The sequence below is a fragment of the Triturus cristatus genome, chromosome 4_1 (assembly GCF_964204655.1).
Source record: "Triturus cristatus chromosome 4_1, aTriCri1.1, whole genome shotgun sequence".
Classification (NCBI taxonomy): Eukaryota; Metazoa; Chordata; class Amphibia; order Caudata; family Salamandridae; genus Triturus; species Triturus cristatus.
The window spans coordinates 565665776-565692929 of NC_140585.1; the positions used below are offsets into that span (position 1 = coordinate 565665776).

The following is a 27154-nucleotide window of genomic DNA, read 5'->3' on the forward strand; positions in this document are numbered from 1 at the left end:
TCAGATCGAGTTGCGATTGCAGATGACGCAGTCCAGTAGGCAATGGACATTGCTACCAGTGCGGCCCTCCTGGACCACTCATCATCGCTAGCTGTGCACACGCGGAATGCTTCTGATGCCCCTACCTCAGTGTACCACAAGTCATGAATCCTTTATGATAGAATATTTTGTGTACTATTTCACATCTGGTGCCCCTAACTTAGTGCAACACAAGTCATGGACCCTTTATGATTGAATCTCTGTGTGTGATCCGATGATTACTGTTGTACTTGTTGCCAGCACCAACCATTCCCTGAGGGCTGGCTTACACTCACCCCACACGCATCCAGCACAGACGTCACTGGACATGTGACCCTGGTAATAAAAAGTGGCCGAGCGCACGTGCCCGTACCCAGTTCCACTAGCTATCTAACTGTGTCCGTGTGTTCATTATGTATGCATGATGCTGCCCCTAGGCACTACCACGTTATATTCTGCCGTGGACAGCACTCGCAACCATGTTACCTCTGGCAGTGGGAAAAACTTCAGTTATGTAACTTTGTCTTGGTCATTGTATAAGTACATAGGTAGAGACTGGATCATTAGAGTACTGCAAGGAGAGTGCATAGTGAATTTGTGAGTGCTTCGGAATTGGTGGAGTGATTGGATAAGTACATATGTTGGCGGAGCCTAACCCCCGAGCATGAGCTTGGCTCTAATGGGCTGTCCTCCATGTGCCAAAAATGGAAATTTGGGCTTTGCACGGCCCTGTATTGCTACAGTTGCAACTCTCCACTGAATGTGCAATAAACATTCATATCCACACAGATATGTTATCTACACAATCTTTCATGTGTGGAAATATGAATGGATGTAGGGTCAGTGATTTCCCCTACCTTCCATGTTGGCCATGTTTTTAGACTTGGGTCACAGGGTGACACATTGGCGCTTGCTGCCCTGGTGGCGGCAGCACCACAATAGGGACACCCACATCAGTTGATTCCTCATACAGCCCAGGACGGAACCACGCCCAGAGCACTGGAGTCATTCTTCACAGCCTCAGGCAGGACTGGCATATGCCAGGCCAGCCCAATCCACTTATGCATACAGGGAGGGACAACAACGCTACATAGCCCAGATTTTCATTGTAGTGAATTCAATTGCTGCTCTCAGGTCTAGTTGTTAGTACGCCACAGCCACTCCCTGATGGCTGGTTTACACCCACACCACACCCATCAAGCACAGGCGTCACAGGACACGTGACCCTGCCAATAAAAAGGACCGGGCGCACGTGCTCCACGCCATTTCTTTTTCAGACTTGATGCACCAGATGCACTGCGGCTGACACAGGCACACCGCCACGGGACGGTGACTTTCGGTGCACTGAGGTAGGGGCACTGCGAGTGCTGAGCGGGTGTGCAGCCTGTGATGATGTCCCGTCCTGGTGATCCGGACAGGTCAGGTTTTGTGTGCCCTGCTGGACCGCAGTGTAGGCCTGAGCCATTGACCAGCGGGGGCCTACCGCCACGTGGCGTGGCCTCACTGGTCACAGAGTTAGTGGCACCGCAAGGGCTGAGCGGGTGTGCAACCTGCGATAATGGCGGGTGCACTGGTATGTCCTCTGCCATGGTAAGATCAAGACGCAGCACCAAATGTGAGACCTGGTGGCCTGCGGAGCAGGGCTGCATGATGTGGAGGGTGCCCTGTCTGCGGAAAGGTGAGCAGTGAAGCCTGGGTGCGCAGGGGTGGGCAGACACCTCTGGGCAGAGGGAGTGGATTGGGTGCAGCAGCCTGGGTGCACAGCGGTGGGCAGACACCTCTCGGCAGTGGAAGTGGATGGGGTGCAGCAGCCTGGATGCACAAAGGAGGGACAGCGATTTAGGCATGCGCAGTTGTATGTACTCTGCAATTTTCTGATTTTGTACTATGTTTCAGATGAGTGAGCTTGAGGGCTCCACTATGTCCGGGCACGTGGTTGGAGACACACCGGTGGCAGAAAGGTAATCTGTGAGGGTTTTGTCCACAGTGTGGGCACTCACTGTCCCTCTCCATCTCTTCCTTTCTCTCCCTCACACTCTTTCTCTCTCTCTCCTCTCTCTCACACTGTTTCTCTCTTTCTCTCGCTCTTCCTCTCTCTCACTGTTTCTCTCTCTCTTCCTCTCTCTCTCACTCTTTCTCTCTGTCTTCCTCTCACTCTTTCTTTCTCTCTCACTCTCTTCCCCTCTCTCACTCTTTCTCTCTCTCCTTTGATGGACGCAGGACACCAATCTTATCTTGCTTTTTGTCTAGCAGGCCTGCGATGATGCGTGGCCATCCTGGCAATCAACACCCACCCTGAATTGTGAGCTTGGCCTGACCGTGTGTACGCAATGGCTTAGGAGGTGTCTTTGGCACGTGGTGGACCCTCTTACACAAACACCGGTGGTGGAAGGTGAGCAGAGAGAATTGTTTCTGCGCAGTGGGCAGTCACCTGGCGGTGGGAGTGGATAGTGTGCAGCATCCTGGGTGTACAAGAGCGAGCAGCACCTTTGCAGTGGGAGTGGATGGGGTGCAGCAGCCTGGGTGCACAGGAGTGTGTAGACACCTCTGGGCGGCAGGAGTCGATGGGGTGCAACAGCCTGGGTGCGCAGGGGCGAAACAGAGAATTACGCGTGTGCAGTTGTATGTACTCTGTCATTACTGATTCTATACTATGTTTCAGATGACTAAACTTGAGGGCTGCACTATGTCCCAGCACGTGGATGGAGACACACAGGTGGCAGAAAAGTGAGCAGTGAGGATTTTCTCTACAGTGTCAACACTCACTCCTTCTCCATATCTTTCCTTTCTGTCACTCACAACTCTTTCTCTTTCTCTCTCTCCTCTCTCTCTATCTCTTCCTTTCTCTCTGTCGCACTCTTTCTCTCTTTTCTGTCTCTTCCTCTCTCTCTCTCTCTCTCTTTCTTTCTCTCTCTTTCTTCTCTGTCTCACTCTTTCTCTCTCTCTCTTCCTCTCTTCACCCTGTTTCTCTCTTTCTCTCTCTCTTTCCTTGTATCTCACTCTTTCTCTCTTTCTCTCTCTCTCTCTTCCTCTCTCTCACTCTTTCTCTGTCTTCCTCTCTTCTCTCAATCTTCTTCGGTCTCTCTTCCTCTCTCTCACTCTTTCTCTCTTCTCTCCCTCTCCTTTTGATGGACGCATGACGCACAATCTTATCTTTCTTTTTGTCTTGCAGGCTGTGATTCACAAATTGTCGAAGGATGACACGCCATGCCTGTACCTACTTTTATTTTGTTGTTTTGTTTAAATAAAATATTTTATATGCAAATCCATAGATGACTGAGATTCTTATTTGTCCAACCTCACATGCATGTTCTTAATTCTCATCGTGCTACATCAGCCAATTTGTTACGTTCCAGATTTCCTAAGGTTGCTCTCACATCTGTTTGTGGGGGTGGTGGTAAGGGGGGATGGCGGACAAGGGGCTGGTGGCGGGGGGTGTCGGAGCAGTGTTGTGTGTCCGAGCTGCATAATCATTGGCTCCATTGCATCTGTTGCCATTCAGGTGTGGCTCTGGGCTCCCTTTCATGTTGCAGGTTGTAGTCTGACTTTACACCAGCTCAGAGCAGGTGTAAACTTCCTACTACTAACACACCTTATCGCCTGTTTTGTACTCTCTTTGACGATCTTGCTGGTGGTTGAGAAACTTGCGAAGTGATGTGTTTGCTGCTTTTTGCACGGGTACGCCTACTCTACATCTCATTCGCAATATTTGCCGGGGTCATTCGTGACAATGCTTTTTGATGCTGCTATCGCTAGTAAACTGGTGATATGGGCTGTTTGCTCCAGCTTGTGAATGGTGAGTTAAATTTATCACTATTTTGGTAGCGATAAAGTGCTGTTAACTCGGCGATGTGTCCTTCAGAATATACCCCTCGGTGTTTCAAAGACTTAAGTAGTACTTGAGTGCCACGCTAAGAGCGGCTCAAAAAACAAATGAGAAGAGGGCCGTGTCGGCCCCGCTCCCATGGCCAATTCTGGCCCGAGGACCCCATCCCCCAGGGCCTGGCTTCACCGTTGGGGACCGTGGGGGGAGCCCCAATGCCCCCATGGTCCCGATGGCTCCTTGCGTCCTGCGGGAGCTGGAATTGCTTTTCCACACAGGGAGCTGCTGACATGCAGCTCCCCGTGTGGAAAAGCAACCAGCTTGTGATTTTGGAAGCGAGAGCAGGTTTCCCTGCTCTCGCTTCCAAAATCCAAAGAAAGTTTGCTATGACAGGGCGGGAGCCACGCGGCTCCCACCCTGTCATAGCAAACAGCAGTTTCCCTGGGGTGGGCACCCCGGGACACTGCAGGAGCCGACCCTGGAGGGTGGCGGTCCCCAGGGCCATAACAGGATCCAGGAGGAGGTCTGCGCACCCCCCCTCCCAACATGAGTGAAGCCCCAGGGAGGTGGGGGTCCCCGGGGCTGTTGCGGGGGCCCCAGTGGCCCCCACTAGTATTTTTTAAGAAATGCCCCAGGGACCTAGCCCACCCGGGGACCTCATTAAAATAAAACGCAGGAACCCGCGCTTCATTGTTTTTTAAACAATTTCGGTGGAATTCGCGACCCCAGCGCGTATTGCGCCGATTAAAAAAAAAATGCTTTTTTTGGCCCTGGGGTTCCTTCTGGGACCCCCTGAGCAGGCCTAGGGGGTCAGGGTATTTCTACCCTGCCCCCTTATCTTATTTTCTATCTTTGTTTCTCTTTGTTGACAGCCAATTAGAATGAAACTCGTGGTCGTGGCAGCCAATTAGAATGCGGCTCGTGGTCGGGAGGGTTCGCGACTCCACCGCTGCCCTAGATATCGAAACTTTTTTTAAAAAAATTTCTCAGCAACTACTGAGCGGATTTACAACATTTAAAAAAAGGTCGGTTTCTAAACCAAGCACTACCTTTTTGCCAAATTTGGGTCAATTCCGTTCAGCAGTTCGGGCTGTAGCCCATCTCAAAATTTCCTATGGAAATTAACATGGAGAAAATGCGTTTTGGGAGCCCCTTTTTTCTCAGCCCCCGCTTGACAAATCACCCCAAAACATTCAGGATAGGAGCTGACCTGGATAGACTTTTTTTTTTAGAGAATTTCGCAAAGATTCCTCAAACGACGCCAAAGTTATTAGCAAATCAAAAAACGCTTTTCCTATGGAAACTAGGTTCTAACTATAACTACCTAATGGCAACCGCCAGTAGGTAATATATATATATAGGTTTAAGAACAATAAACTCCATCTAACCTAATTTCGCTGGGTCCGCGTCTCTGTTCGCCATTGCTGTGGAGGTGCAGGGATACGATCGCCTATATATATATATATATATATTCCAAAACAACTCGCAAATCCTTCATTTGATGCAAGAAAGGAGCCACACGAATCCAGTTTCCGATAGTCTTTTTTAATCACAGGGCAAAAAGACGCGTTTCGAGCAAACAAGCTCTTGGTCACATGACCATAAGTTCAGAGTTCAGTCATTTTAAAGACCACAAAGGGCATAAACAAAAGACTTTCACAAGAGTAATACCAATCGTAATTGTATCTTCAAACTTAAATTGTTTTCAATAAATAAACAATATTACATTTTTTCTCACAGCATTATAATGATGTGATTTAGGCAAATTATCATAGAATATTAGGACAAAGAATATATATATGTCCAAAACAAAAAAATCATATATAGACGGAGAATTATGGTATAGTACCACCCTTGTCTCCATGGATAGTCCCGATATCCTCTATTAGTATCTAATTGCGGTGCGCTTAGCTTAGATCACAAGGTGCAAAATAATAATATAGCCCTCCCAAAAAGAGAAGGAGAAGGTGGTTATGGACAACCCTCTGAATCTCCGTGCTCGTATTACTAATCACTGACAGTGATGTCTGTAGGTTTCATAGGTCCAGTCTAAGAGGGAGAGACAAAAATGGAGACAAATGTAAATATAGGATATAACTGAGACAGTTCAATTTCTTTATAAATGTGATCCTAAACGTCAATGCTATGACAAATTCACATAGATACCTATAAAGATATATATATATATATATATGTATATATATATATATATACATACATATACATTTTAACGGTTGTGTCCTTGGAATGTTCAGCAGACCAAAACTGTAATCTGAGTAAAACGTGAATGGCTGCCAGTAGCTGAATATATTTGCTAAATTGACCATTTTGTGGCGTGTTGTCGATCTGGGTGAATTTGTTTGATTCTGCGTAGCCGAGCAAAATTGGAAAATGTCAGTCTGCAGGTAGTGGCCAGGTTGTTCTGGTTTTAGCTAACAATAATATATACCTTTAAACAAGCATTTGCAATGCAATCTGTCACGCCTTTGGGACCTTATATGTATTTAGCTATGCAGCACATTAGCCTGGGTGCTGAAACATCTACTGTTCTTTAACATGGAGGGAAAGTAAGCACCAAATTGCATGACACGCCAGGTATGGGAACACATGGAGAGAAATGTTGCCTTTCAGCGGGAAATGGTATAGTCCAAAGCTCTGTTTTTAATATAAAATCATAGCCTTGGTTGGTCATATCACTGAAAATACAAGATTTGAAAAAAATATTATTGTGTACGGGTGCTCGTGGAAGACAATTTCTATGGACTGGAATCTAGAGAATGCTAAAGTGAATCTGGTATTTTACTGACCTCTGCTGGTCGTTTTCAATCAAGAAAGTTAAATAGAGGCAGTTGCCAGAAAAATTTAAAAAAGAAAGTCCCTTAGCAGAAAGCAATTCTGGTATTTTACCGACCTCTTTTGCTTGTTTTCTATCAAGCCTTTTAAATAGAGGCAGTTGAACAGAAAAACAAGTCCCTATGTGTAAGCAGACATGTCCTAGGGCTGATCTCCAGAGCCCACAAAGTACATTTACATATAAGTATATACTATAGCCTTATAGCCCGCTGTAGCGGTCATTATACCGGATATTGAAGGCCCGCTCCTTCGTTAAAGACCCGAGTCAAAGGCGAGGGACATCAAAAATGCTACGAAGGGCTATAAGGCTATTAGAACATTCTGCCACTAGAGGGCAGAATGTTCTAACAAATTAAACAAAGGCCTCTCGAAGCTCGAGGGGATTTAAATCCCCTCGAGCTCCGAGAGGCCTTTGTAAAACATTGGAAGGTTGCTCTGCGGGCCTTTACCAGCCCGTAGAAGCAGGGAACACTCAATTGTCTTCAATTGAGCTCCCAACATTCCAATGTTCTAATAAAGTATATACAAGAGGTCTTGAATGCTCAGCCTAAAAAGGAGCTGTCTTGCAAATATCTTTTATGGAAGCCCACTTTACCATAGACCAAGAACCATCCATGCCTCTTGAAAACCTTTCTTGAACTGGGCCTGGCAATGCCATGTCAGAGATTTTAACTGCAAGGCTAATCATTTGTTTCAACCATCTACCAAGCATAGCTAAAGAAGCTTGCAGCCCGTGGCAAGACAAACCAAATGTGCCAAAATGAGACTGCGCTTTTTTAAAAGATGCTGTCCTTGTAACATAAAGTGATAATGCTCTCTGCAAATCAAGAGTATTTAAGTTCACTTTTTCAGGTGTGGATGGGTTAGGAGAATAAACTGGAAGAACCAGGTCTTGAGATATATAAAAGTCAAATGAAACCTTAGGCTCAAAGGAACGCTTCGGTTTCAAGATAACCTTGTCTGTCAGGAGACGAAGAAAAGAGTCAAAAGAAAACAATGCTTCTAACTCGCCACCTCTTCACCCTGAACAAATAGCCACCAGGAAAGAACCTTAAAAAAGAGAAACTGGAGTTCCACTGACTTTAATCACTCCAAAGGAGCCAATTGAAAGCTCCTAAAACCTTTGGAAGTTTTAAAGTACGAAGAGGACAATCAATCACTGGGCGCTTAAGAAAATACCCTCTGAATAGCCTGGAAATCCAATGATCTAATTTCTCAGCTTCTGGTTTATTAAAGATTCTCATGGTTGCCCATTGGCTACGCAGTTTTGAAACTGCAAGCCTATCTATTATGAATTTAAGAATTTTTATCGGGTCATAATTCCTAGGTGATAAGAAATAGCATATAGAGAATAATCTCCAATGCCTAGCATAAACCTTTAAGGTTGCCAGATGACTAGAATCTTAAATCGCAACAGCCACATCCTCTGAACAACTTAAAGCATGAAGCTGCAACCTCTTAAGCTTCAAATCGCCAGATGAAGTCTCTTCAGAGACGTCTGTCGGGGTTCGGTTATAACAGAGGTAGCGGTTTCAGAGGATGCCGCAAATGGCGTGCGTGCTATTGACAGTTGAAACAGAAAATGGCACCAATTTTTCCTGGCCAAAAAGGGAATCACTAACAGAATCTAAACCTAATCTGCCATTACTTTCTGGATAAACTTGGGAAGCAGGTTGCATCATTAACTGTACACACAATTTTAATCCTCTCTGACGAGGCAGGCAGAATCTCCTAAACATGAGAGTCAACTTGTCTCTACTTTTCCTTTGCTTTCCTGGATTTCATTGAACTGCTCAGCAAACAGGATGTCAATAAGGCAATTTCAGCTGAGATAGACGTGGTAGTGTGAGTTTCTAGCACTGCCTATAAGGGGCTCATAAATGTGTTTCAACTCCATGCACATACAGTGCAAGGCCTCTCTGCATAGCGCAAAACACCATGGTCTAACAAGTGCTAGTTGTAATGCTGGGAAAGTGTGAGATAAGCAGATGAAGGATTTGAGAAAAATGTGGGGAGAAAAAGGGACTAAGCGTAGTAGAGTGAAAGACTGTTGAACAAAGTGGAGACAACTTGAGAGTTTGAAACACTCTGTAGGTCACACCGGTTTCCATACAGCTTAGTACATTTTTTAAGTCTGGGGCTTGTATTCTCAGAATTGAAACAATTCCAATTCTGATCCTTCGCAACAAAATCATTGTTTATGTATCTAATACAGATAACAAGCATTGGCAAAGCCAACTGCTGTAGCTGTGTGAAGCACAGGATTTTAGTTTACTTATTTAAAGCTCCACCCGTAATTGAATTGCCCATGCCCATTGGTAGATTTTCTGGGCACATTTCTAGAGCAGGCTTCAAACTTCAAATTAGGGGGCTGGCCTCGCTAAGGGGGCCTCAAGTGCTCGGGGTGAAGGGGGGGTTGCAAGGCTCTGGCTAAAAGAAGCATTACGCTGATAACAGTGCTTTGTTTTAAGCAGAAAGAAATGAGGGGCAGAAAGTTGCTCTGTAATAGACCATCAGTAACATCTTTTGTCATTTATATCCTGGCTGGGAGAAGGTGTCAAAAGGGAAGGGACTCCAAATATTCTTTAAAACCTCCACCCCCATTTCTATTAATCACACCATGGATCCTTTTTTCAAAATTAGTAAGGCCTGCCGAACCAGAACTGTATGTTTAGCAATCATGTATTAAAATGCATTTTTAAAACAGTAGCAGAACTTCACTGTAATGTTCAAATAAGTAATTTTTAAACATTGTCATTGTAATAGAATAAATGTGAAAAAATCTGAGGGAAGCCCAAATATTTTCTTCAGTGGGGGAGGGTGCATTAAAAAGTTTGAAGACCACTGCTCTAGAGACTTCCCCAACTTATTTTTCATCCAACTTAAGGTACTAGCTATTACCTAAGCAACACAAGGGAAAGACAGACTGCCAAGCTTGTTTTTATTTGCAAATCAGTGAAAGAAAATGCACATGACTCTCTGATTGACTCTAAGAGATAGGTTGTCTGGGTAAATGTAGATGCGTGGCTTTGCTATATTTCAATTTAACTTGTCAGGTTTGTAAAGATAAGTAAACCCTTTTTCAGCTCTATGTGAAAACAAATATAGGCTCCTAACCAAGGAGAGATGTGCAGGCTCGGTCACCTTTCCTGCAGGTTTGTGTGTAAGGTTGAGTTGCTACTACAAGCATGAGTACTGAGCAAATAAATAAATGTGCACATAAATATGTACTGACATCTGAGTCAAGACGGGATTAAATACTAAAACATGCGCCGTGCCGTGTGCACCACAGTGTGTGAAATTTCACAATCAGTTTTGCCAATGCTTATGCTTGTTTGCGGAGACTGTGCCCGGTTGAGTGGTATGTGGATGGTTTACAAGTTCTGAGCTGGTGAGAGATAAGGTGCCAAAAATACACTGCATAATAGTGTGTAGTAAAGAACTCCCAAGAGGTGCGTGGGAAGTTAGTGGACCTCTAGTCCATAAACATCATTGAAGCTCCTAAAACGCAGCAGGTAGTTTCCATAGCAATGCACACAGCCTAAGTGTCTCCTGCCAGAGCCGCGGCACCCTCTCACGCTTACCGTGGAGCTTAGCTACATGACAGGAGAGTATGTCATTGGAAGATGTCACCTCTGACTGCTGACAAGATACTGAGATGGCGGAAGACCCTGTAAAACTGAGAACTGTTGTGACACTGCCACTGCGCCCCTTGTCCTCTACACTGTCCCTCTCCACGGACGGAATCTAGTGGACGATCAGCCTTTGACTTAAAAGGAGATTCCACCGCAACCGCGAGCAATTGAGCAACAAATAATAGTTTCAAACACAAACAAGGAGCGCCAACCGGGAGGTGACTGGCCAGGCCGGCCGCTGCTTTGCTGCTTGTGCTGTCTCTGCCTCCCACAGTGAATTTGGAAAACACCACTGTTTTGTCAGGCATGCGTACGATGTAAGGTATCGCGCGCATGAGAGACAAAGAGTGCAAATTCAGCCACCAATTATAAAACACACAAGCACTGAAAATGCAATAGGACTCCTATTTACCGGAGCCCTATTGCATTTTAAACGGTAGTGCGGTCATTAAAGAAGGCACGAATGGGAGGGAATGGGGAGAGGCAGGGGAACAAAACTTTTATAAAGTAAAGGGGCTGATAGCCTCAGAAGAACAAAACTGACGACATGGCCGTCAGGAGGCGGGACTAAGAAGCCAAAAACCAATCACAATGCTGAATTTATGATTGAAGCCAATAAAAATGATAGAGGGAAAGTGGGCGGAGCTTCCCCCAGCTATAGTGTATACTGCATGCTTCGCAAAGCGAGCAGCACATTATGCTGCAACGCTATGCAAGACCTAATAACTGCCCACTTCCCCATAACTATTTTGTTTTCTAGGTCATCTGTAGACTGAACACACAGACTACCAGTGAGTGTCACAGCAGGACAGACTCTGAAGCTAATAGTCCAACGGCACCGGCCACGGGAGTGGCTAGAGTTCAGACCAGGGTGCCAGCCACAGTGATACGTGCATTTAAAGGTTCTTCATTGGCTCCCAACCCTCCTCCTTATGGTCCCCTTAACAGCCTTATATACTTCCTGAAAGATGCCCAGGCCCCTTACTTGTGATCTCTTGCTGAATCAACAAGCATTTGCAATGCAATAAGTCTTGCATTTACAAAACTCGCGTAAATGCAAGACCTATTGCATTGTAAATGCTTGCTTGTCAAATCGCCCATGTGGCACTTTCACTTTAATGTTGGCTGCGCCCCTTTCCTTAGACGTCCGTGTATAAAGAAATTGCCATGGCTGCAATTAAAGTGAAAGCGTGGCATGGAGCGCTTTTACAAAAAAAAAAGCATTTGTTTGTCAAGTTGACAAACAATATTTTTTTTGCAAAAGCCATCATGCCACACTTTTACTTTAAAGTCAGCCACGCCAATTTCTTTAGATGCAGCTAGTGTAAAGTGAAAGCGTCACATGGGGCGCTTTAAAAAACAAAAAAAGCATTTCATAAATAAAGAAAGGAGCGAGGCCACTCTATTCAAAGCGGACCACGCTGGAAAAATGAATAAACAAAGGCACCCAGTCACTCTATTGAAAGTGGACCGCGCTATAAAAATATATAATGAAAGGCGCGCGGCTGTTGCAGGAAAGCGTATCGTGTCTGGAGTAGGACAAAATAATGAAAGAAAATAGTTCTCACAGATTAAATATATATACCGTGTAACCACACAAGTAAAAGGTCCAGACATTATGGGAGGTTTCAAATGCAGACTAGGCGTTACTAAAGAGGGACTAACAAGTCTATTAATGAATCAGAAGCAACCATTTAGAAAGGACAATAACAGGAGCCATTTGAAAAGCTGGGCAGAGAGTGGGCCGAGCTCCAAGTCCATACCTGAATGCAGCATGCCTGGCAGCGCATACGCTGCCCAGACTCGACATAAAAAGCACCCTTTGAAGTGTACAGGGGGAGTCTCCCCCTCCCTACTCCAGTGTGTCCCACCAGGCTCACAGAAATGCAGCAATACACAAATCTGTCTGGGGGAGCCATCTACACCTCATGACTTCATCACCCGGTCCTGCGCTTCCCAAAATGGAACCTAGTGTCTTCCATGTAATGTACTATTATAGGCATACTTGCATAAAAGTGTATATGCTCAGCCCACACACTGTCCAGTACTGTTACCTCGATCTATTGTGCCAGCCGAGGCACACATAAATTCAGCACTCACATTCACTCTGCATGCACTGCTCTGTAGCCTTCTTGTACTGTGCCATGGTGTGTCACTTGAAAGCACACACACTGATAGCACACACATTCACCATGTGCATGCTGCATAATGCTTCACCCTTCACGTATTGTAATTCTTGCAAGTACACATACAGCTAGTATATCCATTCACGGTGCACTCACTGCACATCACTACATATATCATGTAATGCATTCCTCACAGGTATTCTTACACCCAGTATATGCACTCACCATCCATGCACTGCACAGGACAAAACTGCTTTATCCCTGTACTGTATAAGAGTGGGTGGTAAACTTTGCTCTACCGGCAGAGTTCACAGAGTTTTTGTCACTCCGCACTCCACTTGGAAGTTGGAGTTTGGCAAAAACTCCACCTATGCTGCAAGGTGAGGTTTACCAGCACCCACAACTACCCTAATTATGTCGCCTCAAAGTTCCGTTGTCTATGGGAACAGCATGATTTAAAAACTCTAAGTACAAACGAGTCATCCTTCTAAGCCAAAAGGGACATGGTAGGTAAACCAATGAATAAACAATTTCCCTTTTGTGCTACAACCTCTATATATCCCCTAGTAGTTCAATGAGGATGCACTGAATGGCCTACAATATTTGGCTTGATAATCTGTATTACCAATCAAAACTGTCTCCTTAGATTATTAAAAAATATTTATTTATATGAATTGTTCAAAAGTTTTACAATACACAAATCAATAAATAGACAATGAAAATATAAAAACCCAGGAAGAACGTGACTAAATTCTTGATATGCTAAAGAAGTCACCTAAGCATTACACCAAATGTGCAGAATTTCATAAACAAATCCTCCATTGTTTATAGTCTCAATTTAAACATCCCACATATAAACACGAAAGCAGTTAACAAGTTGGGTGCGTCGGACATGCGGGAGCTGTCTGACGCAACAGTGGTCATGTGCGTCCGATGGCTTCCAAGTGTCTGACCACATGGCACTAGAAATCCTTCTGGTGCGGGCACCAGAGGCATTTCCTTTCAACCAAAACATCCTCGGGAGCTCCAGAGGCTGTTTTTATTGTTTCAGTGAAATGACTATCAGCGCTCACTGCGCGCTGACATCATTTCACTGAAACCAAAACTGAAATGAGCCGATCGGCTTGTTTCAGTCTCACTGCCTACATTCTCATGGGTTTATGTCAGCCCCAGAGCACTTAGGCAGACAGGAGATGTATCATTAAAAAGAGGGTAATCTCCCCTTTGCAAAGGCACCCCTCCCTAGTGGATCCCTGCTTGGGCTTCACTGAAGGAGGGCGATCCCCAAGTACGGCTCCCCCCCAAATGTTTATACCAAAATTCAGACATTCTGCCCAGGGGCAGAAAGCACACTAGGCACCAAGGATTTATTTCATTTATTTATCTAGGGTTGGGGGCTGTCCAAAATGGACATGCCAATGCCTTACCCCCTCAAAAAATTGCCACAGTCTTTCTGCCCCCTGCCCCCCCGGAGGCAGATGGGGCAATAGCACCTGATCTGCCCCCTGGGGCAGAAAGTCCAATAAGCACCCCTGATTATACTTTTGTTATATACGTAGGGGTGGGGCTGCCCAGAATGGGCATGTCAATGTCCCCATCCCACCCCAAAAAATGCCACAGTCATTCTTTCCCCTGTAAGGTAGATGGGGGCAATAGCCCCTTATCTGCCCATACCGGGTGGGGGGGGCAGAAAGCCCACTAGGCACCAGGGATTATGTTGCTCTTTTATACGTTGGGGTAAGGGCTGCCCAGAATGAGCATGACAATGCCCCTCACTCCCCCGGGCAATTTGACACAGTCTTTCTGTCTGTCCCAGTAGGCAGATAGGGGCAATAGCCCCTTATCCGCTCCCCTGGGGGCAGAAAACCCACTAGGCACCAGGGATTATGTTTATTATTATATGTAGGGGAGAGGACTGGCCAGAATGGGAATCCCAATGCCCCCTCCCTGGGAGGCTTTTGGGAGCAATAGCCACTAATCTGGACCCCAGGGGGCAGAAAGTCCACTAGGCACCAGGGATTGTGCTGTTTTTTTAATATGTAGGGGTAGGGGGCTACCCAGAATGGGCATGCTAATGCCCCCACCCACAAACAAAATTAACAGAGTTTTTCTGCCACCCCGGGAGGCAGATCAGGGCAATAGCCGCTTATCTGTCCCCTGGGGGGCAGAAACACCGCTAGTCACCAGAGATATGTTTAAGGACATGTCAGGGAGAAGCCCCATAGGCAAGGGGCGCTCCCTTTTTTGTAGGCACACATGTTTGGCTGTTTCAGTGATGTATTTAGTCTCATCTGCTCCCAAGCAGGGGCAGAAAACCACTAGAAACCAGGGAAAGTACGAACTGTGTGTGAACTGGAGTTTGGCTGATGGTCTGCATGCACTGATCTTTGGCTGGCATTTTGCTGGCAGTGTGTGTGGATTTTCACTTGGCTAATGGTGTTTGTGGACTCGCACTTGATGACGGTCTGTGTAGATTGGTGCTTGCCTGGTTGTGTACGTGGAGTGGTGCTTGGCTGGAGGTGCACATGGACTGGCGCTTGGCTGATAGTATGCATGGATGACGCTTGGCTGGCAGTGTGTGGGGATGGTGCTTGGCTGGCGGTATATGTGGAGGGCGCTTGGTTGGTGGTTGCTGGTATACCTGGATTGTTGCTTGGCTGTCGGTGTGGATTGCATGGACCCCCCTACAGCGTTTTCTTGCCCAGAATCCCCTAAAAACCTCAAACATTCGTACAAAGTCATATCTTCCTCACATTTTTCTGTGGGAAAGTTGTAGGATCATTGCGCAGACACAATTTTCTACCACCCAGTGGCCTCCTTGGTCTCCTGAGAAAAATGATACCTCATTTGTGTGGGTACGCAAAGAATTGTCCGCCTGTATGAACAAACTGCTCTTTTAGACCCACTTTGGGTCCCCCTCATTATCTATACGTGTTTAGCCCTTCCATGTCACAGGCACTTGACCCATCCACACAAGTGAGGTATCATTTTTACCAGAAAACTGAGGGGAATGCTGAGTGATAGTAAATTTGCACCATGCAGTGATTCAAAAACTTTCTCCTATGGAAATTAAAGGAAAATGCGACTTATTTGCTAAATTAGAGGTTTGCAGTAGATTCTGGGTAGGAAAACATTGGGAGATCCATGTAAGCCACACCTTACTGAACTCCCCCGGGTGTCCAGTTTACAGAAATGTCTGGATTTTTTAGGTACCCCTAGATGTCTGCAAGCCTGGGACCAAAAACCAATGTTTTTGGTCCCGGGCTCGGCGTCCATCTAGGGAAACCTGCCAAACCCAGACATTTCTGAAAACTAAACACCGTGGGGCGTCCAGAGAGGTGTAGCTTGCGTTGATCTCCCTCAAACCTCAAATTCAGCTAAAAAAATCAAATTTTCCATTTAGTTCTGTGTGGGAAATCTGTGGGATTATCGGACCCACACAAATTTCCTACCAACAAGTGCTCCCCCATGTCCCCTGATAAAAATGCTGCCACATTTGCGTGGGTGGACCAAGTGCCTGCTACAGGAAAGGACCCAAAATGAATTGCAGAGACATTAAAATTATCAATCACAAAACAACCTGGTTTTGGAAGGGGGTCATCAGGGATTTTGGTCCTGGGCTCAACGGCCATCTAGGGAAACTTGCCAAACCCAGACATTTCTAAAAGACCAGACACCCGGGGGAGTCCAGGGATGTGTGGTTTGCACTGACCCCCCTACATTTTCCTACCCAGAATCGCCTGCAAATCTCAAATCCAGCTAAAAAGTCAAATGTTTCGCACATTTCTGTGTGAGAAAGTTGTGGGATCGCTGGGCTGACACAAATTTCCTACATCCCATTGTTCACCCAACTCTCCCGATAAAAATGTTACCTCACTTGTTTGGGTGGGCCAAGTACCTGTGGCAGGGAAGGGCCCAAAATATATTGTGGAGACATCAAAATTATCTATCATGAAACTACCTTGTTTTGCAACAGAATCACCTGCATTTTTGGTCCTGGACTTGGTAGCCATCTAGGGAAATCTAATAAACCCAGACATTTCTGAAAACTAGACACCCAGGGGCGTCCAGGTGTTATGAGCCCCAATGTACCCCAATATATGTCTAGGAAGCAGCATGACCTTTTCCCTACATTTGTCCTACCTTGCTCTACATTACGGCTCTGGCACTCACCTTTTACCTAGTTACTTGCCGACTAGATGTTGTGTGGTTTTCTTTGAAGACTAGCCTAATTTATTATGCATGAGGAATATTTATATCATACCTTAATCCCTTGCCTGCAGGATTACCATCTTCTGTATCATAACTCTGTACAAAAGTCACTGCTATTGTCATCTTTAGTTGAAAGGCCCACAGTACCATTACACATCTAGGTAGAACCCCTAAGGCTACCTTCCGGGTATAAAAGGAACATATTCACTTGGCAGCCAGAGGAGAAGCTTCCATGCTGACACAAGACGCTGAGATCCCTGCAAGCAGAAAACTCCAGCACATAGTGGCCTGACATCCCTTGTGAGGTGTCCAATTCGAAACCAAGATGGGGTCCTTCATTCTCTTCCATCAAGTCATGGAGATGGCTCTCTCATAGGGGATTCTTGACTCTACACCCTACATACATGCTAGGTACATTTAGGTATATTTAGATAGGGTTAGCATTTTAGGAGTATGCATGTTTATTGCTATGTATTTATATGCATGAATATATTTACTGTTTTAGCACCATGGTAGAATTCTACATTTTATTTACACTGTCGGTGCTTGCAATTGTATATATCTGTTTCTGTCTAATGGTTGTCGCAGCACATATATTTTATACTAGAATTATGCTGGCTCAATAAATGCTTATTGAAAAAGTCTCCATCGTTTATTCTGTGTATTTCTGTGAGAACAAGTAAGCACGAGTGACTGAGTGAAAAGTAGTACACTGGTTACACGATCCCTGAAGTATCAAGGGTTGTCATGTTCAATGTTGTCAGAGACTATTTGCTCCTTGGTAAGGTTAAGGGGCTTATGGTGGCACTGTGAACTAGCTGGTCTATAGGCTAACATATCCTTCGGGGTGTCTGTAATCAGTCTGGACTCCAATCCCATAGTTTATGTTGTCTGAGCACACAGACCCTATAAAGATTTATAGAAACTACGCAACACAGGGAGGTAAGGCTTGCGTGCATCCCCCAACTTTTTCATACCCAGAATCCTCTGCAAACCTCAGATTTAGCAAGAAAAATCACATTTTCCTTACATTTCTGTTTGGTATTACCGAGCTGTCTTAAAGATACTACCACCCAGCCTTCCCCTCAGTCTTCCAAGTAAAATGATACCTCACTTGTGTGGGTTGGCCAAGGGACTGCAAATGGGAATGTCCAAAAACATAGGGTATGAGGGGATAGCACAGCGAGCTGTAAGTGCTATTTTTATAATATATGGGTTGTTAGGCTAACTCTGCATTGGACACCCACACAAATGAGGTATCATTTTTAGAGGGATACCTAGGCAGACGCTCGATGGTAGGATATTTGTGCCAGTTCAGTGATCCCACACAGAAAAATAAGGAAAAAGTGTTTTTTTTAGATACATATGAGGTTTGCAGGGGATTCTGGGTAGGAAAACTATGGGCGATCCACACAAACCATGCCTCTCTAACCTCCCCGGGTGTCTTCTTTTCAGAAATGTCTGGGTTAGGTAGGTTTCCCTAGGTGGCTGCCGAGTCCAAGTCAAAAAAGGAAGGTGCCCACCTTGCAAAACCAGTCCATTTTGTGTTAGGTCATTTTGATGTCTCCACAATAAGTTTTGGGCCATTTCCTGCCATGTGTACTTGGCCCACCCACACAAGTGAGGTACCATTTTTATCAGGAGACCTGGGGAACACTGTTTAGTAGTACATTTGTGCAGGCCAGGTGCAGCCGCGGTCAGTAGTAGGAGTAACTGCAGGGCGGTGACGTGGGGAGGGGGAGGGGCAGGGTGGGGGGTAGTAAACTATGGATTACGGAGGTTTACAGGTAAGTTAACATATAAATTAATAAAACGAATTTTGTTGCGTGCACTGCATCACATTTTCATTTTGAAATATGTCCTCTAATTCACATGCTAGTAAGGGTACCCACAATTTCAAAGATGTGCAAATAACTACTGCTTCTAAACTCTATATTTTGTTCCCATTTCCTAAATACATAGTTGTCTTTGATACCTATATTTCACTCTTTATATTTTACCAAACGAATTGCTATACATGCAGCTCCATTATTTGGTCTAGGTACCTCTGGCTCTTGGTGAACCAACAAGTCCTATATAGCACCACAACCAGAAGGGGGCAGCGGATATAACAGTATATTGTTTTCAAACATATGTCTCACTTAGAAGAAGTTACAGATGGAAATGTTGGCACACATGGCTGTTTCTTTCAATATTTTTTTATTTCAACTGTTATTTTCTATAGGAAAACCTGGAAGGATCTACGCAAATGACCCCTTGCTAAAATCAGATTGTTATCCACTTTTCCAGAAGTATATTTTACCAGGATCCATTATTGCTTTCAGACCTATTTCTACCACTAACTGGTAGGAGGGTGAAAGCAAAAAAAATGCAAAAAATAGGCTATGTCCCAGTAAAATACCAAAACTGTGTAGAAAAGTTTGGTTTACTGACAGAAGTCTACCTGTTCCTGATAGCTGGGAAGATGGTGATTTTAGCGCAACAAACCCTTTGTTAATACCTTTTGCAGGGAAAAACCAGATGCTTTCTTCTGCAGCAATTTTCCCCCATAAAAACAAAATTAGCTGCATTTTTGCTAATTTCTCGGTCTCATCCAGGAGAATCCACAAACCCTTATTCTCCTCAGAATGTTGGATGAAAAGGACGCAAATTTGAAGTGGATTCCTTAAGTGGACAAAATTTTACAGGGTCCTAGGCACAAGTTATCCCAAATAGCCAAAAAAGGCTTGGCACCGGGGGGTGGGAGGATGGTAAGGCCTAGCAGCAAAGGGATTTAAATTGGTTTGCATAGAATATCAAAACATTTCATAAGAATTCCTTTTACTTAAAAATTCTGTTGACATGGCATTTCAGTTGTTTTTGGAATCAATCCCCGACTTCATCGGGACAAATTCATATGTATACAAATACTATACATAATAACAATTAATACTTGATTATATCTGCATTTCACGAGAATCATAAAATGGTGTTTTTCTCCCCTTCCAATATCATTTTTCAACTGTGTCTCGAGGGCCAAAATATTCTGGTCACTAATACTTTGCCTAACAAGGTTACGTTTTCTGCTGCACCATCCCTTTCTATCTACCTCAATGTGACTACCTTTCTTCACAGTAATGAGGGGTCTTCAGAATAAACAAAACTGCCTCATGGGTCTTGTTTTCGTTGTTATTAATAGCTCCCTGGTCATTAATGATCTGAGATAAGTTGGGCGGCCTTATCACGGTCCACCAGTGTTCATAAAATTTGATTTAACAAAACACCAGCACAGAAGACAAACACTGCATACCGCCATCACAGGGAGCCAAGGAGATCTGGTTGCCCCATGCCCTAGGCCCTGAAAGCTACAACAGTCACCAGTGCCCCCCACCAGCAGCTGCTGCCTCAGCCAGACAGGGCAGTGATGCAGTGTGGACAGCGAACCGGAGCGAGGCACAGAGGGAGGTGGGCAGGAAGCCGAGGCCCATCCAGGCGGCTGCACCCCACCCCTATCAGCACCACTCTGCCCCAGCACCATGGCCAAACCCTGGGACGGCTAAGTTAAGGGGACACACTTCTACAGAAATCAGCTCCTCCAGTGCAACACTGCAACTAGGCTCACGGAGAGTGAGAGACACCAGGCATACAGCTCCCGTATCCCCCAGCCCAGGCATCCGCTGCAGGCATGACGAGAAGCGGGCAGGACGAGAGCATTGTGTGGGTGGCTCTGAGGTTCGCAACAGCTGTGTGAGGTGCACAACATGGAGACTGGCGCAGAGGGTGGTTGAGGTACTGGCTCAGCAAGGGAGGTGGGAAGGGGGTTGGAGTTCTTTTCAAGGAAGATTCAAGATAGAGTTTATGTCGATAATGAAACCTTGTCAGGTACATCGGACAGGTGCTTAATTTCGGCATAATTATGGAGAGAGCATCGACTGGTTATTGTTGACCAGGCCGCGCTGCCCAAGTATACTCTGCTGCGGGACAGCGGAGTCTTGTGGCAGCTTGGACTCCTAGACGGAGTTGCGCAGTCCTGTTGCACTTGGGCACTGCTTCCTGGTCAGCAATGTGAGGAATCCTGGCTCAGGTGCAGCGTTGGCATTACAGACAGCTGGGGGAGCGGTGCTAATCTCTGCCAAAAGGCCTGTAAGGTCCAGTTTGGGACTTTTAAAAATGTATCTTGAGCAGGGGTGGGCAAATGGAGCAACTGCTCCCCCTCACGGAACTCCATGGAGTTCCACAGAGTTTTTATGTAACTCTGCGGAATTCCACATAGTGCAATTCCAGCGATCTTTGCCCACCCCTAATACTATACCCTTTTCAGGCACACGTACAACCAGAACAGAGTCAACACTCCTGCACTGCGCAGCTGATATAGGCCATGAGGCGAGTAAAAAAAAAGATCTGTTCACTCCTAATGATGTTTACACAGTATGCTGCCACCATAGCCACTTATGTCCCGCTGAAGGCAGTAGCCCTCCCCCACTATGAGGGCAGCGCTATGGGTGCATCTCATGGTCCAACAAGACCACAATCCATGAGACAGGTCTATGTCATTGTGCACACACATGATCCTTGTTTGCTTATAACAACAAAAATCCGCATTAGGGATCCAGACAACAGTACAATTGGGCACTCAGGGCAAAGGTACACGTCTATCACCATGCAGAGGAATGTTCCTTCCTAACAATGTCCATCCATTTAGAAGTGCAAAATCAACATTTCTGTCACAATCAGAGTCTCCCAGGGTTTTTTACTGTCTCCTGTCAACCTCTACATAGAGCTGCCTTGTGCTGTACAAAGAGATAATAGAATCAGATTCACCAATATACAGATAACACACTATTCTAGTTGAAAGCCTCCTCTGCTTCAGACATCCAATGTCTTAAAAATGGCATTTATAAACAAAAAGAGAGATTGAGGGTAGGAGTGCTCCCGGTCCCCCTATATTATATCCAGAAACAAAACGAGGGAGTTATCCTTAAATCCACAAGGATGTAGAACAAGTATATGTAGAAAAAGTATAGTAAAGATACAGGAGAGAAAAAGGTTTTTTTCTTTTTAAGAAAAAGGTTTTTCTTTTTAAGAAACCCCTCACTCACCAACCTAGTTGGTGACATGCTTCATCATCGGGGCCCACCCAAATGGTCTAATACCATCCGGGTGTGCTTCAATGCCTGATTACAGCGGAGCGGGTTAAGATGTTACGTGATAGTGCACGTGAGTTAGTGATATAAGTGAGGTTTAAAAATACCTCAAGACCCCCTAAGTGATTTAATATGGAGTCAAGAGGTAAGATTAAAAACAATAGTGATGATACCTTTAACCTCTTGAGTGCCCATGACGAGATGGTCTCGTCATGGGCCGCGGTTGCGCTGTGCCCATGACGAGACTATCTCGTCATGAACCCCGCCCGCTAATGAAAGGGCCGGCACAGGGCGGGGAAAGGGCGGGGCACTCAAGGGGTTAAAGGTATAATGGCCTTTGGTATCTAGTGTTACTAGTGTTATACTAGTGATGTTAGACAAGGTCTTTCAGGTCAACATGTTTCTGCCATCTATAGCAATTCTGGGCTTTCGTCAGGACCTAAATTGTTGGAAGGAGGGGTATGCACACACTAAGGTGCACCCTTCTCTCATCCAAAAATGTACCACCCCGTATACTCACAGACTAGTTGAATTAGGGATCTTTTTCATGCGATATATTAATGCACAAACTACTGCCCCATGGAGCCTCAGGGAGGGGGCGTCAGGTAATGGTTCAGTGACCACGTTGCCTGGCCGCCCTCAGTCTCACCTACCGTCGAGTGCCTCCCGGGACCGAATGGCATGCACATCATTCAGAACTGGATGTCCATTACCTACCTGAAACTCAACCCAACCAAGTCAGAATTCCTGTGATTTGCCAGGAACAACAAACAAGAAACAGCACAAATCTGGCTCAATAAGATAAACTTTGCTGGCTTTGAATTTCAACTTTCACAGAAAGCCGAGTCACTTGTATTCACACTGAACACCAACATCATATGCAAATGAAGACAGTGTGAAAAAACACAAAAGCAGTCTAATACCAGTTCTCTCGTATAAAGAAAGTGAAACAGTTTCTTCCAGACAGCTAATTGATAACTTGCCTGCTTCTGCCAACATGTCTTACAGACAAGCTCACCATTTCTAGTGGTTGATGGCACACCAGCAGCCATGACCTCACCAGACTGCAAACTAAGAATTGTAAAAAATGAAAAAAACAAGGCAATAGATCTTTCCTATAGTTACACCCAGCATCTGGAACAACATTATATCCCCATTTCTATTCTATGGAATTGTGACAATGCTGACTATATTGTGTTTGTGCATTTTGCTGCTAGTAATGGCATGTGTACTGTACCATAGAGCGCGTTAGTTAAAATAAACATTTTAAACTATATAGTGTCTCTGATTACTCGCATTGTGGACAAGTATGAGGGAGTGAGCGAGAGAGTTGTCTGACTCCCGCGTTTCCCAGGAGAGAGTGACGTGTTCTGGGTTGTCTAATCATTTGTAGCTTCGCAGTAGTCGGAAAACGAATGAGACACTATAGCTAGTCAGGTTGGGATTTTGGGTACTAATGTGGTAGGTTGGTACTCCCCTATTCACTGAGGTTCAGTTTTCCTGTGCATAGTTCTGTATACGTGCAGAATCCCTGCAACAGCCCCTAGAGTAGGCCTTTCAATCCTGAAGGCAGGGTGCTCTGTTCTAAGTGTGAGGGAGCCCCTGCATGAGCAGGACACCCCTACAACCCACGTAGTCCATTCTCCCAAGTTGTAAGTGAGACAGCCATATAACATATAGAGGGGTACCACATCATTACGCGGTGACCATCTCGAAACTGGCTGTAATGAATCATATCATAGTTAGTATCAAACACGTTGGAATCATACTCACATAACGTAAACGGTTTGGGAGGTATGATTCCATGCACTGTAAAGCTCCTTTGGGAGTCCCTCAGTGCTCACAGTACCAGTTTTCCAGACCCGGACAGCAAGCGAGGGTTGTTGTCGGCAAGAGATACGTTTCTGCTCTCCTGCTGCTGAGCCAAGGGTAGAGGAAGGCAGAACAATAGGTATCCTGTCACAGGGAGGTGTGACCACCTCTCAGACAGGGTTTAGTGAATTGGGGCATTGTGGGGGTGCTTGCCAGCACCACATAGTCTGCGTGCAGGGCACACTTAGTGCCCTACATGCATAGTTCCGTCCAAACCACTTCAGGGAGCTGTTAGCTCCTGCTCTGGTGCAAGACTGGACAAAGGCCAGGGGAGTATCCTCCTCCTTGTCCAGCCCCTTGTTAGGGAGGGACCCCTGATTCATCCCAACTCTTTCCTTAGGGTATTTAAGGACTTGCCTGTAGGTGGGTACCGTCATGGGACAAGATTAATTTCAGACACCACTTCTTCTTCGACCATCTGGGCACTCTGGACTTTGCTGGACTTTGCTCTGGCTCCCACGATTCTCTAGAGAGAGTGACGAGTTCTGGGTTGTCTAATCATTTGTAGCTTCGCTGTAGTCAGAGAACGAATGAGACACTATAGCTAGTCGGTTTGGGATTTTGGGTTCTAATGTGGTAGGTTGGTACACCCCTATTCACTGAGGTCCCGTTTTCCTGTACATAGTTCTGTATATGTGCAGAATCCCTGCAACATGGCCCGCTTAGGCACATCCCAGATTGGACATGGGTGTAACCTTATCAGTCCGTTGTATATGGTACTAAGGTACACAGGGCATGGGTACACCAGGGGTCCCCCATGGGCTGAAGCATGTATTATGCAACCCATGGGAGACCCCTCAATTTGTAACCACAGGCCTGCCATTGCAGCCTGCTAGCACTACTTACAAAAGATATAGCTTTGCCTATATCTGAGGACACTGCACTTAAAACCTATAAGTCACCCTGTAGTATAGCTTATGGGTCCATTGTCGATATTTGCTAAGGTAGCATGAGCTTCGCTGCCACGAGGCTGCTTTTGTGCACGACACTGCAAGCATATATTTCGCAAGACTGTGTTTGTGCAACTTTCACATGAGATCTGTCTGCTTTAAGCGTTCTCTGCTGTGCTCTGAGGTGGAGTCTGAACACGAGGTACAAGGAGGATCAACAATGCCCCTTGTTATTCTGTTCTGGTCAGTCCCTCGCACCTAGTCTTAACATACTACCCACAGCTGCACTACTGGAAATCGTGTGCTTTAATATTGCAAGCAAAACATGTTTTGACACACTTGGAGATACACCTTTCCATAAAGAAGAGCTGTGACTGTCCTGAGATGTGAACATTTCATCCAGGCCTTGAGGTATGGGGTCTGCTGACAAAGCCCAGAGGTCTTCTTTTTTATAATAAACTATTTCTTACAACAGGGAGGGTGGTTAGATTTTTTGGCCTTTTTCCACGGTCTTTATAAAATTATATCCCCATTTCTATTCTATGGAATTGTGACAATGCTGACTATATTGTGTTTGTGCATTTTGCTGCTAGTAATGGCATGTGTACTGTACCATAGAGCGCGTTAGTTAAAATAAAAATTTTAAACTATATAGTGTCTCTGATTACTCGCATTGTGGACAAGTATGAGGGAGTGAGCGAAAGAGTTGTCTGACTCCCGCGTTTCCTAGGAGAGAGTGACGTGTTCTGGGTTGTCTAATCATTTGTAGCTTCACAGTAGTCGGAAAACGAATGAGACACTATAGCTAGTCAGGTTGGGATTTTGGGTACTAATGTGGTAGGTTGGTACTCCCCTATTCACTGAGGTTCAGTTTTCCTGTGCATAGTTCTGTATACGTGCAGAATCCCTGCAACAGCCCCTAGAGTAGGCCTTTCAATCCTGAAGGCAGGGTGCTCTGTTCTAAGTGTGAGGGAGCCCCTGCATGAGCAGGACACCCCTACAACCCACATAGTCCATTCTCCCAAGTTGTAAGTGAGACAGCCATATAACATATAGAGGGGTACCACATCATTACGCGGTGACCATCTCAAAACTGGCTGTAATGAATCATATCATAGTTAGTATCAAACACGTTGGAATCATACTCACACAACGTAAACGGTTTGGGAGGTATGATTCCATACACTGTAAAGCTCCTTTGGGAGTCCCTCAGTGCTCACAGTACCAGTTGTCCAGACCCGGACAGCAAGCGAGGGTTGTTGTCGGCAAGAGATACGTTTCTGCTCTCCTGCTGCTGAGCCAAGGGTAGAGGAAGGCAGAACAATAGGTATCCTGTCACAGGGAGGTGTGACCACCTCTCAGACAGGGTTTAGTGAATTGGGGCATTGTGGGGGTGCTTGCCAGCACCACATAGTCTGCGTGCAGGGCACACTTAGTGCCCTACATGCATAGTTCCGTCCAAACCACTTCAGGGAGCTGTTAGCTCCTGCTCTGGTGCAAGACTGGACAAAGGCCAGGGGAGTATCCTCCTCCTTGTCCAGCCCCTTGTTAGGGAGGGACCCTTGATTCATCCCAACTCTTTCCTTAGGGTATTTAAGGACTTACCTGTAGGTGGGTACCGTCATGGGACAAGATTCATTTCAGACACCACTTCTTCTTCGACCATCTGGGCACTCTGGACTTTGCTGGACTTTGCTCTGACTCCCACGATTCTCTAGAGAGAGTGACGAGTTCTGGGTTGTCTAATCATTTGTAGCTTCGCTGTAGTCAGAGAACGAATGAGACACTATAGCTAGTCGGTTTGGGATTTTGGGTACTAATGTGGTAGGTTGGTACACCCCTATTCACTGAGGTCCCGTTTTCCTGTACATAGTTCTGTATATGTGCAGAATCCCTGCAACATGGCCCACCAAAGTTTGGTCTGGTTCTTATCTGCAAGACGCTTGAGTAGTGCTTGTCCACAATTCCCTCACTTCTGCCTCCGGAGACAGCTGTGACAGTGTAGCCTCCTATATTGATGGTTTTTTTTGTTCTTTCAAGCTTGAAGTTTAAAAAAAGGTTTCTGTCTTTGTTCTTAACCCTTGTTGTGCTGCCGATTTTTACGTTTTACTTCTTTGCTTTTCATAATGGCACATAATATTTAAGCATATAATCACTCAGGGATTATTTACAACTCCATGGTGTCCCTGATGCTGGAGTTTTGTAGTAGAGGCGGATCCAGCATACCGCTTTGAAATCTTTTGCTCTTGGGTCACCTTTCCGGCGGTGGAAGGGACAGATAACTTGATCCATGAATACACTGACACAGCTGTTCTGACCGCGGATCAGCCCTATCGGACCCTTGAGCTCCGCTCACTGCTTGGCAACATCGAATTTGGTTTAATGGCGCCCTTCCACACATACACGCTGGTCCGTTTAGGTCCTTTGTCAATTGACAGGACCACTTGGTGGGTGTTGGCTGGGTATACCCCTCACCCACGTGCGTTGATGATGGCTACGCTGCCCGAACTACACTTGTTACATACTTCACTGATAGCAGTACATAGAGCTGCTATTCAGTTCATGTCCCGCAACTTCCAGGTGGGGCCACCTGGCGTTGTTG

General features: G+C 45.5%; 1 protein-coding gene and 1 long non-coding RNA gene across 3 annotated transcripts in view; one reads left to right on the top strand and one right to left on the bottom strand.

Moving 5' to 3' along the window:
* HGF (hepatocyte growth factor) overlaps nt 1-27154 on the bottom strand; it is a 475310-nt gene that overhangs the window by 404911 nt on the left and 43245 nt on the right. The window lies entirely within an intron of this gene.
* Nucleotides 1919-2738, top strand: LOC146855237 (uncharacterized). Its single transcript, XR_014981297.1, has 3 exons — nt 1919-1979; nt 2272-2410; nt 2681-2738. It is a non-coding gene; the product is annotated as an uncharacterized LOC146855237 (long non-coding RNA).